Source organism: Austrofundulus limnaeus, unplaced genomic scaffold (genome assembly GCF_001266775.1).
Source record: "Austrofundulus limnaeus strain Quisiro unplaced genomic scaffold, Austrofundulus_limnaeus-1.0 Scaffold507, whole genome shotgun sequence".
NCBI classification, from domain to species: Eukaryota; Metazoa; Chordata; class Actinopteri; order Cyprinodontiformes; family Rivulidae; genus Austrofundulus; species Austrofundulus limnaeus.
In genome coordinates this window covers 247,614-252,975 of record NW_013952909.1, presented here as the reverse complement: position 1 = coordinate 252,975, position 5,362 = coordinate 247,614, and positions in this window count along the sequence as shown.

Genomic DNA, 5,362 nt, shown 5'->3' with positions numbered 1-5,362 from the left:
GGGGAAAGAAAGGCAGCGGGCAGCAACTTGTACAGATTATCTGTAAATTATAAAGATTTGACATCATTTTGCAGGTATACGGACATATAGAGCATCTCACGGATTTTTTCAAGTCTTACGGATATTTTMAAAACCTCATTTTCAAATTTATCTAACATGTCAGAGCCTATAGGATGATTTAAAAAACAATAAATAACATCAAACAGCCATCTTCCAACCTGTTCTGCCACTAGAAATAAGTTACTTTTTCCTCTCTCCTTTCCTCCTGCTTCGCAGCAGGCGCTTTCATGTCCGCAGCTGTGCCAAAGCAGGGAAACAACTAAAACAGGCAGGATAGTGGATCATGAGGACCTGAATTGAGAACCACTTTTCTAAACAAACTAGAGTTCGATTAAAGTGGACTAAATAGATCTSGTGTGAATAAACCCTAAGTTATCTTGATAACAAAAAGGGGAAAAAATGTAACAATAAATAGAAGTCTCCCAAAAACAAAGATCCTGACACAGAATGAAAGTACTTGTTTAAGAAATTATTGAGAAACTCTGAAAATGCAAATGAGAACTATACACGTTTTTCTTTTTTTCTAAACTCAAAAGTAAACGTAACAGAAAAAAAGAAAAGATGTTGTTGAAGCAATGGCATCAAAACATGTGAACCACTGGGGGTTTGGTTGAGAAATGGTTCAACTTCCATGAAGTCTCACAAGAGAAAGAACAAGGTTAAGATGAGCGTTCACTGCTTTATAAAACACATGTTCAAATATGGCTTTTATCCCAACTTCTTTCCTCAGTATTGTCTTCTGATAGCTCTTCATTTACAACTGTCTGTACACACTACAGCTCATGAAAGGATGCCAAGTTTTTATGAGACTTTTATGAACTGAGCGCAGCCTCCAAAGAACTAATGCTGAAATTCCCCTGAGTTGTCTCTTTAAAAAGGCGAGTGAATAATTCAGCACAACCTGAACAAAACCTGACTCTGAAACAATGTGCTGGGTTCTCTGGTGTACACTGCACTTTAATTTTTTTCTGTCCCACAAGAAGGAACAATAAGTCGGGCACCACTCTCTCCTTTTGAGACTTGAACATGTTTCAGCTTTTTATTTGGAGCTTTGAGAATGGAATTTTAACCCAGATCCAGAGCTGTGTTTGCTGCCTCAGTCAGAATCTTGACTTTTTTCTTTACTGACAAAGCTGCAGCATGCCAAGCTGTCACCCCCCTGTTGACCTGTGGGTGGTGCTACATGACAACACGTCATGGAGATGGAGGTGAAGTGCAAAGAGGATGACAGCAGAAACAAAGGAAAATAACAGAAAGTGTGGTTAAACACTTTTAAACACACTACTTATCTTGCAATGAAGGAGGGATTAAAGCAAACAGAGAGCACTTACAACCATCATTACCCCTTTTTCTGTTTTGTTTTCTTCCCTCCTTCAGCACCACTCTGGTTTTACTTCTCCACTTCTTATGTTTTATAAAGTAAACTTCACCTTTGAAAGAGGCTCAAAAGAGCTCATTTAACAGTTTTACCCACAGCGTAAGTTACTGCCTTAGGGATATTCTCAATCATTACTCCATCCAATAACCAAACATACAAAAAATTGTTTCAGATATAAGTTAAAAATTACTAACATGCTGAAAAGAAGCAGAATATTTGACTGCGAGCTGATTGTTTCGGAAAACATTTGATGTAGGAGAAGAAAATACAGCTAAATGTTGAATTAATAACTTGTGTTTAATTAACAACTTAAAGGGGAATGTCATTACATTTTTCACATTAAAGTCTATACCAGACTTGGAGAAAATGACTGCATTTAGAAAAAATAAAATAAATATTGAGACCTCTGTTTATTTATTGGTTGGAGGTTTTGAACCAGATGTGGGGAGGTAATATTTCTGTAGGGTGATGAAAGTTTTGAGGGCTTGATTCTCAACACCTGCATCATGTCAAAGTGTAACTGGGCAAGATACAAAATACACACTGAAATAGTCTTTAGTGCACGCATGTGAAGTTGTACAGATTGCCCATAATTTACATGAATTTTCCCTCATTCTGCAGGTATACAGACGTATAGAGCAGTCTCCTGGATTTTTTTTAAGTTTTATGGATTTTTTCAAAAACTCGCTTTCAAATGTATTTGACATGTCAGAGCCTGTAGGACAAAAAAAAMAACAACAATAAATAACATCAAATAACCAGCTTTTAACCTGCTCTGCCGCTAGAAAAAATAAGTTCTCCYGTCCTCATTTTCTTCTGCTTGGCACTTCAGGTGCTGTCATCTCTGCCACTGAAAGACCGCCTGCAGTCCCTCATTGTGAATGAAGCCATTCAGTCCATGTCTTCCAAATTGAATTAAATTTGTTTCACAAAACCTGCGGCACTCATTTACAGCCATGTCGTTGGATTCAGTTCGTCTCTCTTCCTAGTAGGGGATGGTTGTTTACAGTGCATGCAATTTGCGAYTAGCTTCTTATCTTCCTTAATGGTTGAGCTGGCATCATGGTCAAATGTTAGTTTTTAGATTGGGTAAATCAAATCCAATCATTTTAAACTTCAACAGACTCCACACCTCCAGCAAGAAATCACTTCTCAATAGCGAAGGTTCCACACCCTCTGTACGAAGGAAAGTGTAGAACAAGGAGCTGGTTTTTACCACGCTAACATTATTGTATTGTTATTGCGTATTACTTATTGTTACTTTCACTTAGGTTAGGATTATGAAATTGCATGTCTCTGGTCTGTAGTTATTTAAGTTAGAGACTGGTTTATTTTCAAATAAAGTTCATCTAAAAGTATTTAGTAGAAGTGTACTTATCAAACAATGCACAAGGCATGACCATATGTGATAAGCATAACAAATACAATATACGTAACTGAGGCAACTGTACTGGTATTTGCTTACAATAATGGAAATATGTACATTATTTATAAATGTAAAGGCTGTCCAAAGTCAACTGTTTTTAATAGTTAATAACCTTTGTCAGAGGTCAGAGACAGTTCACATTTTGGCAAAAATGCATCATTGCACATATTTCAGATGAAATAATAAATGCTTCACATCTTGCTAGTGGAGAGAAAAACATTCACTCAAGTTCAGTGTGTCACATCCTATGAGTGCAGAGAGCTGGTCTTTCTCCATTTTCTCCTGTTTTTTTATTTTATTTATTTTTTGGTACATTTATGAGGATGGTAAATGGACTGAACTTATATAGCGCTTTTAAGTCCCTCCAGACCCCAAAGCGCGTTACACTACAGACATTCATCCATTCACACACTGATGATGGTAAGCTACATTGTAGCCACAGCTGCCCTGGGGCACACTGACAGAAGCAAGGCTGCCATGCACCGGTGCCACCAGACCTTCTGACCACCATCAATAGGCAAGTTGGGTGAAGTGTCTTGCCCAAGGACACAACGACTGAGATGGCTGGATTGGGTATCGAACCGACGACCTTGCGATTCCAGGACCACTCCCCTAACCACTCCGCCACAGCAGCATAACATGTCAGTGGACATGGATGTCAGTTATCTCAATCATACAGGTCTGCTGGCTCTGTTTGCTGCAGCAGGTTAAGGTTCACACTCAGGGGAGGTGGTTAGTGGGTTAGCTCTGCTTTTATCCCTGAGTCAGATTATAAATCAGATCAAAGATTCCCTGTGCACCTGATTAAAATACTCAATGGAGCTATTTTTTAAACTTTAATTTCTAATAATTAATGAAAACAAAGAGCCTCCTAAATTTTCCATGAGGATTATCTGTCTTTTGAAAAGTCCAATAAACATGAGCTTGTAGTCAATAGCCACTTGATTCAGTGTTTCACATCTCCTTGTAGCTGTAGGCCTTGCAGTGATTTCACGAATACAGACAAACAATGGAGCATGTATGCTGGCTCCCCTTCAGGAGATGCCCAATCATTTCAAGAAAACCTGCAATTCTTAATAAGTGCAATTAAGACCTGCAAGAAAAAGAGGCTGTTTTGATGTGTTTTCATACATCATCTTAACCCACTTCTTCCTTTCAGGGTCACAGGCATCACTAGTGCCAATATGCAGCATTCTTTAAAACAAATTGTCATAAGGGCCAATATTCATTCCACAGATTAGTCTGGTTAGGGCCGCACACAGTCAAAGAAGAGCACAACACAGCAGAGTATTTTCTACTTCAGAGACTTTACTGAAGTTTTAATAGTACAGGTGCAGTAAGAGCGTTCAGTTTGATTGGCCCATTAACATAAATTTAAGTACAGACCAAACACATTCCCTTATGTTACTTGAGACCCCATATTGAGCTGAGAAAACTCCTAGTATGAAGTGGTGCACAGTAAACTGTTGTAAGTACTATGAAGGGACAGGGGTTGGATTTATAAAACTGGCGTATGCACAATATGAGCCCAGAAATGTGCGTACACCACTTTTTACGCCAAGGTTGTGATTTATAAAATCCAAACTTGACGTGAAAATGTGCKGTGCCTCACGCCAGCTTTGACCCATGCGTACACTCATTTTGGAGAAAGGAAACTGTGACACAGATGGTGAAGTGAGGAATTMTAGCCACAGTGTGTAATGATCACTCTCAGATATTTAATTTACCTTCATAATCAGACTTAGATTTTTATTCAACTTTATCATCAGCTTTATGAACAGTATTATTTATGCTTCTGCTGCTGAGCCAGAAGGAGCTTTGAAAAAAAAAAACTTAAATCTTAAATAAAAGTTCCCGTGCGCAACTCCCTTCACGACCCTGACCCACAGACCCCTCCCCGACAAGAACAGCAGGACAGCAAAAGTCACGCTTTTGGATACATACGGAAGGGCGCATCCACCTCGCCAGTGTGAATGTTATAAATCTTCACGTTTAAAGTCCGTWTTTRTCACGCGCGCACTCAGGGGGGATGTGTGCGCGTGTGTGTGTGTGCGCGGGGTGGGGGTGTCTGCCGCGGACAACAGAGCAGGTAGGAGGTGGAGAGGACGAGGAGAAGAGCGGTGGACTTATTTCTAATTTTATCTGACTTATTTAATTTTATTTTTATTGTTTTTTATCGTCCTGCAGGCTCTGGGAGGAAATGTCCTGATGCATCTCAGTAATCCAGGTAAAAAATCAAAAAGAAAAAAATTGTGTAGGCCTTCTGGACGGGCTCCTCCCCAAAGAAACGTTTCGTCTCAAGAGACTTCTTCAGTCTGAGAGTTTCAGGCAAAATTCAGGCTTTAAGCCCAGCCTCCGTGTGACTGATACTCACATCACATGGCTATCGTTGACACCTAATTAACACTTATTGTTAACAGGGGGTGGAGATATGTTGACGACACCTGGGTTAAAATTAAAGCCCAGGAAGTCCAACATTTCACTGATCACATCAACTC